The following is an 11,578-nucleotide window of genomic DNA, read 5'->3' on the forward strand; positions in this document are numbered from 1 at the left end:
ATCACTCAACTGTTTAAGCTTCTATTTTTCTCATCATCCCTATCATCATTAGGAATATGTACCATTTTGATAGTTTACTGTTCACTAAAGGCTAAATTGTATATATCTAAGAGATTTTCAGAACACGGTGCCATATGGCCAAATAAAATTAGTAAAATTAAATATTATTACAATGCATATTATTGTCATTATTATCATTAACTTACATTTAGGACTCTGGGAAGAGCTTGGTTTACTGAAGAAAATTTAGACATGAAAATGAATACAGATCATTTCATTCAGTTTCGCTAAACTTTTTGAAAGTTTACCGAATGTTCTGTGTCATCATATTTCTAAACACGGAGTATCTATCTTTATGCCAACATTTCCAACACAAATCTTGCTAGAGAAGAACTTCAGTATATTTAGTAAGTTTAGCTTTCTTAGACACGCTTCACTATGTGTCTAGTTCGGTTAACTCAAGCTGAATTATATGCTGTCTTGCCCCTAAAAAAATGTACATGTAATAAATGTCTTCACTGCCCCCCTCTGTTTTTTAAAGATTGTAAACATTTCTTTTTTCTGACCACAAAGAATTGTACTTTTCCTCTGGGAGCTTATGGCCTGGAAGGGAAGATAAGATTTCTATACTATGTGAGGAATGTTGTGATAGAAATACTACGCGGTGCCGTGAGAGTAGAGGTGGGGAGGGTATAAGCCTGCCTGAGCGGGATGCAGCAGAAGCACTTGCTAGGAAAGTGGGTGAGAGAAGGAAAAGGGAGAGGAGGACAGGAGTAAGGGAGGCTATCCCAGGCAGAAGGAGAGGAGTGAGAACATGGCATGACGCAGCTGGATGTTAGTTCCCCACGGGTGCAACATGAAATGAAAAGGAGAGAGGACCAGTACGAGATGAAGCAGAAGACATAAAATCAGATCACAAAAGACCTTGTGTGCTAAGCAGTTTTGAATTTATCCTAGCGGACTGTAGGCAGAGGGATGATGTGCTGATAAGATCCCTCTGGCAGGTATGTGGAAAATGGATTATGGGTGAGAGACAGATTCTGAAAATTTGTAGCATTTTCTTTTTATTGCTATTATGTAGTTGTAAGTGACTGATAATCTGTGTAAACTAATAGCATTTATATTGCTTTTATTAGGCATATTGGTTATGGAAGTAGCCATCTCTTTCTAGACTGATCTCCCTGAGGGAGACTGTCTTACTCATCTTAAGAGTAATAACGACGGCCATTCAATAATTGCATTCTATTTTCTAGATAATGTGTTAAAGGACTTTAAGAATGTCATCTCAATGAATCCTTGCAATAAGGTTAAGAAGTCAGTAGGTATGGGGGCGCCCGGGTGGCTCAGTCGTTAAGCGTCTGCCTTCGGCTCAGGTCATGATCCCAGGGTCCTGGGATCGAGCCCCACATCGGGCTCCCTGCTCCGTGGGGAGCCTGCTTCTCCCTCTCCCACTCCCCCTGCTTGTGTTCCCTCTCTCACTGTGTCTCTCTCTGTCAAATAAATAAATAAAATCTTTTAAAAAGAAAAGAAATCAGTAGGTATGGTTTTGCCCATTTTTTTTCTTTCCAATGAGGAAACTGAGTTTCAGAAAAATTAAGAAAATAAATAAAAGTGTTTTGTATCAGTCAGGGTCCTGGCAGGAAACAGACTGCACACAAAGCAGGTAACTGAGGAGAGTTGAATAAAGAGACTAGGTACAAAGGAGAGAGCAGGGTTAAAGGCATCAAGAGAGGGACACTGAGTGCACCGAGGTTAGCGATGGTGGGAAGCAGTTGGTCCTCCAGTCCTGAAGTGGCAAAGGGCCGGCGAATTTACAGGAACCTGCAGTGAGGCTCTCTAGTTGTAAGAGACAACCACCTGACAGGAGGTGAGGCTTTCAGGAGAGAAATGAAGGCAACCATGAAGAATAAATACTCTGAACTCATTCTTCTTTCTCCCATTAGCCTCCAGCCAATGTTACCTAGAGGGCAAGTGAGTCCACTAACCTCCAAGGCAAGAGAGTCTCTTAAGGGAGTTCCCAGAGCCCAATCGTTATACTCCACCAAACAGAGCAGAGCAAAGAAGATGGAGAATGGGTCCATCAGAGCAATGGGGAAATGTGCAGCACAAGCTAAGATCAAAGACAGGGCTCTTGCCCAAAGCCCATGTGCTTTCCAGGATTCCCACGTCCTTGACTAGTGTTCACAACAAGTGCTTGCCCCTGAACAATGACTAGGTGTTTGCATTCATGGCTTGCCCCCTCATCTCCTCCAGTTCCTTATTCAAATGTCCCCTTGTCAGTGCAATCTTTTCCTGACCACTGTAATTACGGCAACCTCAACCATACTCAAGAACTCCCTAGGCCCTTTCCATGCCCATATTTTTCCATAAATCTTCTTATTCTCTTATTAGTATATTTCACTAATGGATGCTTGTAGTATGTATCACCCACTCTTTCCACAAATAAAATGTAACCCCTGTGAAAGCAGAGAGTTTTCTCTGTTTTGTTCACTCCGGTAGCTAGAATAGTGCCTGGTACCTAGTAAACACTGAGCGAATGAGTAAGTGAATGAATGAATGAGTCACATGAATTGAACACAACCAAATACTTCAGAAAACATGTATATTTTTGGTGGATAGGATTTTAAATCTGGCGCATCATCGATTCCCTGAAAACTGGATTTGTACTCTTCTTCTATATTGCATTTTTTTTCACCAAACCCAATGGGTCAGCTCATTCGTATGGACATAACTAATGCCTCAGAGGAAGACAGAGCACAGTACACTCTTCTCCATCATTGTTATTATTTTTGATTAAAATATTGCTCATCACTGCTAATATTGCAAACCATTGGAAAGCTCCATGCCTGGACTTTCACAAAAAAGTCATAGAACTATGGTTGAATATTTCAAACTGTGCCTCTAAGTTGTTACTTATACAACATCATGTTCTCTCACTGCTTTTCTCTTATCCTGCAATTTCTCATATTTTACTAAATTGTTGTTGTTAGCATTTTTTCAAGTTGTAAGAAACCGAGCAGGGTTCCAGTTGCCCTGGGCATGGGGAGCTGTGCTCGGCTTACCTCTTAGAAGCACTGGACACCACACGGGCACAGAAGGCCCCAAGTAGGTCTATCACATCTTTCGGATTGCAACAGGGGTTCCCTGACCCAGGCATCTTGCTTTCCTTTCAAAATCTAACTTCAATTGCTTCCTCTGGGTGATACTTCCATTTATTTTTTTAAGAAAAACTTTATTTCTTCTGATGTATAACATACACACAGTTAAGTAAACAAATTGAGGCAGTTTACAAGGAAACACACCCAGATGACCACCATCCTTATAGGGATAAGGGACAGTATTAGGACTCCAGAAGCATTTATTTTGCTCCATCCCAGTAAACATCCTTTCAAAGGTGAACAACCTTTTAGTCTATGAATACAGATTAATTTTTTTTATAGTCAGACTGGTTGAGATATAAGCTACATACCAAAAATTCATCTTTTTCAGGTATAACCATAAAACAGCTTTGTCTGTTTTTGAACTTTATATAATTCAAATGATATCATATGTAGCCTTTAGTGCCTGGCCTCTTTCAGTCAATGTTATGTTTGTGAAATTCATCCATGTCATTTTGTGTAGCCATAGAGAGTCACTGGTTTTTTATTGCTGTATAATATTCCATTTCACAAATATATGGTGATTTATTTATCCATCCTATTGGTAATGGATTTAGCTGGCTTCCAGTTATGGGCTATTATGAGTAATACTCCTATAACCATTTTTATACATGTCTTTTGATAAACATATGCATACATTTCAGCAAATAAATATCAAGGACTGGAATTTCTGAACATAAACTAGGCATATGTTCAGCTTTAGTAGATACTACCACAGAATGTTCTAAAGAGGTGTTACCAAGGTATAATCTCATTGGTTGCCCCACTTTACTACCAACACTTACATTGCCATTATAAGAGCACCGGGTGATGTGTGGAAGTGTTGATCACTATATTGTACACTTGAAACTGATATAACACTGTATGTTAGCTAAATGGAATTAAAATAAAAACCTAAATAAAAGAAATAAACGTGTAGAAGCATTAACAAAATATTAGCCATTCAGGTGGCACCTCATTTTGGTTTTAATTTGCATTTCAATGATGAGTACTGAAATTAAGCTCGTTTGCCATTTGGGTACCTTTCTTAAAAAGTGCTTGCTCTTGGGCACCTGGGTGGCTCAGTCGTTGGGCGTCTGCCTTCGGCTCAGGTCATGATCCCAGGGTCCTGGGATCGAGTCCTGCATGGGGCTCCCTGCTCCGCGGGAAGACTGCTTCTCCGTTTCCCGCTCCCCCTGCTTGTGTTCCCTCTCTTGCTGGGTCTCTCTCTGTCAAATAAATAAATAAAATCTTAAAAAAAAAAAAGTGCTTGCTCTTGCCTTTTGTATATTTAAAAAATTGAGTTGACTATCTTCTTCTTATTGATTTGTAGCAGTTCTTTATTAATCCTTAATATAAAGCTTTTGTGCACACAAGTTCACATATACACATACACACATGATGTATGTGTATGTATGCACATATGTGTGCTTGCCTATATATATACCTATGTGTATGTATGCACATGCACATACACACATATGTATTCTCACCATACAAGGATTTTTACAAACTAACTCCATTTGTAGCAGCAACTCTGCCATAGGCAGAAGCAGAATTCCTTCTCCATTTTTCTGTCTTAGCTATTCTGCATAATTTCTCCTCTGTTGCCTAAATATTATTATACTATATTTAATGTATGTATATCCTCCATTTAATGACCTTGTGACAGATTGTATTTTCCAAAGATAGTTGTTAAAATATCTCCCATTCCACATAATCTTCTTTTCTTAAAAGACTTTATTATTTAAGAGAGAGAGAGAGAGCGCGCACACAAGTTGGAGGGGGGGAGGGGCAGAGGGAGAAGCAGACGCTGAGCAGGGAGCCTGATGCGGGATTTGATCCCATGACCCTGAGATCATGACATGAGCCAAAGGCAGCCGCTTAACCAACTGAACCACCCAGGTGCCCCTCCACATAATCTTCTTATAATGTGACTTCACCACTCCACCCACTGAGAAACAGAATCTTTGTTTCCTCCCTTTGAACCTGGCCAGATTCAAGACGATGGTAGAGTGATGCTATGTCACGTCCGAGGCTGAGTTAGGAAAGACAACATAGCGTTCACCTGTTTCTCTTTGAATGTTTGCTCTTGAACTCCAGCCACTGTTCTGCAAGGAAGCCGAAACAATCAAGGCCATGCTGAGATGCCACATGCAGTCCACATGATGGTGTTCTGGCTGACAACCCAACTGAGGTCCCAGCTGACAGCCAGCATGACCACCAGCCATGAGAATGAAGATGCTTCTAGATGCAACTATGTCACTCTCAGCCTTCCTATCTTTCTATCTGGAATGCTAGGCATTGTGGAACAGAGAAAATCCACTCCTTCTATGACTATTCAAATTCCAGATCCCATTATCCATAAGCATAATAAAATGGTTGTTTTATGACGCTAAGTTTTGGGGTGATTAGTTATACAGTGATAGCAACAGAAAAAAAAAAACCTTCTCTAATGCTTTGCACTTAAAAGTAGTCAAGGAGAATCTGTATAGTATGGCTAATTTTTAGATATAAGTTCATCTTCTTTCTGTACTTCCACTTATTCTTCTCTCTCATTCCTCCAAGTGACAAGTTTCTTAGAGCAGATGTTTAGCAACAGTGTCAGTTCTCCATCCAATCGGTTATGGTCAGTGGAGTATTATCTTATCTCAGAGACCATTATTCTCAGAAGAAAGCTGTGGGAATGCCTTGTGACAGTTAAACCTTCATGGACCATCCAGCACAAAACACACACCTGTATTAATTAAAAAAAATAAAAGTCTGTTAGATAATTTGAAAATGAAATTCAATACTGTAGGTTAGAGGTAGGCTAACTCTTGGCCTTAGTAGAGCCCCACATGTAGGTCAATGGCAGACTATCAATTATAGTAAGTAGAACCTCAAATGTATACTGGTACAAACACAACGGAAATCTATTTCAGGCTCATGCAACTATTTTGGTGGGTAAATAAGTCAAAGCATGGTTCTCTTCCATGCAGTCATTCAGGGGCCCAGACTGTCAGAGGCCCTACAGTTTTCAACACGTGCCTTTCAAACTGGAAGTTAAGACTGTGGGCAGTGACACGAAGGGAGGATTTTATAGGCCAGGTATGGGTCTGAAAGTGGCACACATTACTTCTGGTCGCATTCTATTGGTTAGAACTCAATACTATGAACATATTTAACTGCAAGGGAAACTGTAGTATAGTTATATACCCAGGAAAAAGCAAAGAACTTGGACTTTGGTGAGCAGCCAACCATCTCTGTCCCAAGCACAAATAATGCATTTAAATTAAATTTAGTATATTTACGAATAGTGACTCTTTAAGAAACTAAAATAGAATCAAGTGCCATACAGCAATTCTTCTGTTGTTTTCCTTCTTATCTTTGCTCTATGACAACATTGGTTGAAGTCTGGACTGATTCCACTCCTAACTATATACCCTTTCCAGGATATGAAACTGAGAACATTTCTTTAATCAGAGTCTCTCATAGCAAAGAAAGATAATTCAAAATGTGATTGCAATAAAGAAAGGCATAGGTACTCTGGACTTGAGTGGTCATTCTCTGGTTGACTAGTTAGCTAAGGGATTATACTGACATGACATTTTATCTCTTTCTCCATTCCACTTTTTTTTTTTTTGTGGATTGAAAAAAAAAACTCTACATATTTCTCTTCTGTCCTTGTGCTATATTCAAACCCTTCACCACTGAGACGATTTGAGTTGAATGATATGTGTGACCACAAATCAGCACAGGGCATATCTGGATTGGCTGGAGAAAAAACGTGTAGGAATTTCTAAATACTGACTCATGGCAAAGTAAAACAATCTAGTGACTTATTTTTAAAGTTAGATGTTTTCAGTGTTTTTGCATTAAAATGCCTATATAAATATAATAATATAGAAATATACATATTATATATAAATGTACCCTTTTCAATATAATGGTAATGGCAAACCATATGCATTTAAACCATGTAACTATCTGCATTTAAAAACATATCCTAAATACACAAATAAAAATTTATAGATGTATGATATCCTCCCAAAGTTTTAAAATAATATCCTATGAAAACCAAAGTTTGAAAACTAATGGCATCTAAAATGCAAATTACCAAAAGGGCCCACCCCTGGGCATGTTCAAGCCTTCGTTTCATTTTTAGTATCATGCACTTAACCTTCCATGGAGTTTAATTACTCAGTAATTTGGAATCCCAATTTTATTTTTTAATTTATTTTTATTTTTTATGTTTTTTAAATATTTTATTTATTCATTTGAGAGAGAGACAGAGAGAGTGCACACAGGGGGAAGAGGGGCAGAGGGAAAAGGAGAGAGAATCTCAAGTGGACTCCACACTGAGCACAGAACCTGACATGGGGCTCGATCCAAGACCCTGAGATCAAGAGTCGGATGCTTAACTGACTGAGCCACCCAGGCGCCCCTGGAATCCAAATTTTAAAACTTTTATCCAGAACATCACTGACAGGAAAAACATCATGTTCACATCTCTTTAGTAACATCATTTTTATTCTGTCATAAGAAATACTGATGTTTAACAAAAGTAATGACAAATTACATTGCTTAGAAAAATTCAAAATTATTGTGGTTATTGTTTTATTTTTAAAAAGGGAAGATATACCCTGTATTATTACAAATTTAAGTAGAATTTTTAAAAATAAAAATCTATAGTTTTCAAATACTCTGTATACAGTATTTTGAATGGAATTATCTCTTTAATTGATGTCAAGGACGTCTATTAAAGTTGGAAATATTAGAAGATTCTCTTTTGGTTTGAGAATGTTTAAAGTGCTTTTTTACCTTTGAGCAAAATAACTGCGTATTGAATAAAAATCACATTTTGAATGTCTGAATGATGCTGAATTCTTTGCAGCTGAGTTCAAATCTGAAACAACCACACAAATTACCTTTGGTTTTAAAGTTAGCTAAATTCAGAGCTCCTGATGCATATTTTAATAATACAATGTTGTGACCTTAACGAGGACTGCATTTGTCTTTAAGTCCACACGATAGTGAAAGCTTAATATTAAAAAAAAAAAAAAAAACTTTTGTCTAGCAAAAGTGATTTGAAGATGTTTTGCTCCATGCATGTGAACTCAGCAGGTGATTCTTGCCTATCTTTGATGTCAAACAGCACAAAACTTCAGTGAGTAGTAGCTTCAGAAATGCAATAGACATAGCTGAGTCTTCATATGGAGCTCATGCTTGAACTACATCAGAAGAACTGACATCTATTATGGTGAGCAAAGACAAGTGTTTGAAAAGAGATTCAAACAGAAGTGTCAGAATTTACAGTGCATAGTTTTATATAAGTTGATTTTAACCAAGCATATCTCTATGAACTCCGCAGGATAGAAAAGAAATTTCAAAAGGCAGAGAAATTGTTGTCATCTAAGGGCATGGAATGTTTTAATAGCTTAAGGAAGAACATTTCTGTAAGGTTATGTGGTGATCCATTTACTTTGACTGAGTAATAAGGCTTGTCATTGTGATAGTGCAGTTTTTAACCCTTAGAACAATGGAAATGTATGTGAGCCAGAGAGCTTGAAGGGCCACTTAAACACTCAGAAGAAACTTGTGGTCCATTTTAAAGTTTCAGGCTCTAGTCACAGAGACTTACTATAAATTTTCTGAATATCATCAAGCCACTAAAAAGAAAGCAAACAAGCAACAAACAAAAACCCCTTTTAGACCTAGTGAGTTACATATTGACCTTAAGAGAAATAAGGCAGAGAAAATTCCGTGATGTTTCCACCTTGGTACTTTTCGAAAGAAAACAAATAATTAGCGCTGTTTGTTATGTTTCTTCATGGGTGCTTACTTGCATTCCCAGCAACGCACAGGCTTTGTGCACATTACTATTATTTTTTTAAAGTCTGTGTTTGTGAGTGTAAGTGTGCCTTGTGAGTTGCAGAGAGGGAGTGGGATAAATGTTAGAGACCTCAAATGGAGAAAAGCTTGTTTGAAATTGTGTCCTAAGGGCTTAATCACAGCAGTCCTCTGAAACTCTCCCTAAGGGGTCTAGTGTCACAAACCAACTTAATTGTTTTCTAGCAATGCTTCTCCACCCCGCACCCAAACAGAATCAAACAAAAGCAAACCTCTTTTCGCTAAAGCACAGAACCACAATTCCTGTGCAGCAATTTCCAGCTTGTAATCAACATTTAGCAGTGTGAGATCTACCTCTTCTTAACCTACAATTAGCACAATTAATGCACCACATGTCAAACCACTTGTTTAGTTATTATATTCTAATGTTTGCTTTTAACAACAAATTTCCCTCCCTAGATTAGCTGCTAATGCCTCCTCCAAGGACAAACAATCTGTCTAGTCAAATTCAAATTTGTCACTCCCTTGAGCACCACATCTCCGTTCTCTTAGATTTAATTACTGAATTTATTACATTGCATTTAAACAAATACTTTCTCCTTCTAAAATGGTCTAGACCTTCAGAAGGGAAAGAGTAGCAGATGCCCTATGTTGTGCTGGGCCAGTCTGGCTATGGACGTACCATGTAGCCCATAGCCCTTTCTTTCATATTATTGTAAGAAGTAGCTAATGCAAATTAAGCAACTAGAAAGTAAATTTAACAAATGTTCATTACACATATACTTTCTCCAGAGCATGGGCGTAGTGCTGTGGGGAACAAAAAATTATATAATAATAACAAAATAACCACCGTTCATTAAACTGTAACTGAATTAACTCCTTCTGTTCAGTTGGTATTTATTTCCTTCACAGCACTTATTAAATACAGAGCAATTATGTTTGTTTCTTTACTTATTTAATGTCTCTCCTCTCTCATTTATGAACTCCAAGAAGGTTGGGGCCTTACAAGGTCCTTACTGCTCTATCTCCAACACCTAGCAGAATGCCTGTTCCATAATGGGTGGGTGGTCAAAACATTTTGTAGAATAAATTAGCAAATGTGCTAAGTGCTTTCTATGCATTACTTCATTTAATTTTCACAATTACTATTCTTGTGGTTTTATAGATGTGGAAATGGAGCCTTTGATGAGTTAAGTAGGATTGCTGGAGTATAAATCAAACGCGGGTCGGCTGACTCCAGTGCACAAGATGGTAACCATTCCCCAGCGTTGCCAATTCTGAGAACGTATACTAGGTTTCTGCTCCTGGAGGATAATATTTAATGAATGATGCCAGGAATTATAATCAGAGAGTAAGAGATGTACATAAATAAATCACAAAAGTAAGACCACAAATTGCTATAATAGAAGGACAAATATCAATCTGTGAATGAAGAGAAGGTTAATTTTAACTAAAAGATGAGAATCTAGGTAAGTTTCCTGGAAAGGCATAATTGATTTCATATATTTTATTTTGTAGTTTAAAATCATCCATTTGGCTCTTTTAAAATAATTCTTTATATTTCAATTCATTGGCAGACATAATTTTCTTCATGTTCTTAAACAGCATTATAATAGCTGATTTAAATATCTGACCTGCTAGGGGCGCCTGGGTGGCTCAGTCATTAGGCGTCTGCCTTCGGCTCGGGTCATGATCCCAGGGTCCTGGGATTGAGCCCCACGTTGGGCTCCCTGCTCGGCGGGAAGCCTGCTTCTCCCTCTCCCACTCCCCCTGCTTGTGTTCCTGCTCTTGCTGTCTCTCTCTCTGTCAAATAAATAAATAAATAAATAAATAAATAAATAAATCTTAAAAAAAAAAAAAAATCTGATCTGCTAATTTCAACATGTAAATGGTCTCAGGCTCAGCCTTCATGGATTTCTTTTCTTTTGAGAAGGGGCCATATTTTCCTGCTCTTCCTATTTGAGCAATTCTGGATTATATCCTGGACACTGTGAAGGTTGTTCTGAAGACTCTGAATTTGATTATACTCCCCTGAAAAGTACTGACATATTTTTGCCTGTTTTTGCAGACGATTAACCTGGCTGGACTCAAACTGCAGACTCAGACTCCAAGCAGTCACTCACGGTTCCTTCCCTCAGACTTGGCTGCGATAACTCATCCTGCCCGGTGAATGAGCTGTTCGTGGCTTCGCCAAAGATTGGAGCAGAGTCAACACAGAGAAGTGGGGGCTCCTATTCCCTGGCTCTCTTCTTTCCTGGATTCCTTCTTACTTTTGAGTGGCTATGGTTTCCCTGAATTCTCTATCCTGGTTCTTCAAACCATACACACTGTGGGTTTCTATCAGAATTTTGGCACCTCCATGGTCCAGACTGCAGCCTCTTCTCTGGCTGGGACCTGTAAAAATAAAAACTCACCAGGTGCTATTCCCTTCTGTCAAGTGTCAATCTCAGAGTCTTCCTGCTTTTGGTTTTTGGTGTATATATTTGTCTAAAGTTAAGAGTTATTATCTATAGGAGGGTTGGTTTGAAAGCTCACTTGGCCTTCAGTGGACATGGAGCCTCTCAGAATAGTAAGATTTAAATGAATTTGATGACATTGACAAAAATGGG

The 11,578-nt window shown here is 38.3% G+C and overlaps 1 long non-coding RNA gene across 1 annotated transcript in view; it reads left to right on the top strand.

Moving 5' to 3' along the window:
* The window catches only part of LOC118535518 (uncharacterized), a 33,195-nt gene extending 22,039 nt beyond the window's left edge, over positions 1–11,156 (top strand). Inside the window, exon 3 of the long non-coding RNA XR_004917219.2 lies at positions 11,038–11,156. This is a non-coding gene — a long non-coding RNA (uncharacterized LOC118535518). The remainder of the gene's footprint in view (positions 1–11,037) is intronic.
* Positions 11,157–11,578: the final 422 nt, after the last annotated feature.

The sequence above is a fragment of the Halichoerus grypus genome, chromosome 12, assembly GCF_964656455.1.
Source record: "Halichoerus grypus chromosome 12, mHalGry1.hap1.1, whole genome shotgun sequence".
In the NCBI taxonomy this organism is placed as follows: domain Eukaryota; kingdom Metazoa; phylum Chordata; class Mammalia; order Carnivora; family Phocidae; genus Halichoerus; species Halichoerus grypus.